This window comes from Photinus pyralis, unplaced genomic scaffold (genome assembly GCF_008802855.1).
Source record: "Photinus pyralis isolate 1611_PpyrPB1 unplaced genomic scaffold, Ppyr1.3 Ppyr1.4_LG3b, whole genome shotgun sequence".
NCBI lineage: Eukaryota > Metazoa > Arthropoda > Insecta > Coleoptera > Lampyridae > Photinus > Photinus pyralis.
The window spans coordinates 11,830,921-11,831,204 of NW_022170510.1; positions in this window are offsets into that span (position 1 = coordinate 11,830,921).

Below are 284 nucleotides of genomic sequence, written 5' to 3' on the forward strand. Positions count from 1 at the left end.
ATAGTCCTTTACCCATAAGTATTTTAATAATCCGTTTCTGTAAAATTTCTAATTGATGCAAATAACATTCTGCTACTGCACCCCATCCTAAAATGCCATACATAATAACCGACTGTACTGTAGCGTAATATACCATATTTAATAAATTGTCAGGTAATATTGGTTTAAGTAATTTAATTTTGTACGTTAACAATCTTATTCGTTTAGTTACATTGTCTACATGGGCTTTCCATCGTAAGTTACAGTCAATTAGGATACCTAAGTACTTAACCTCAGAAGCTGCC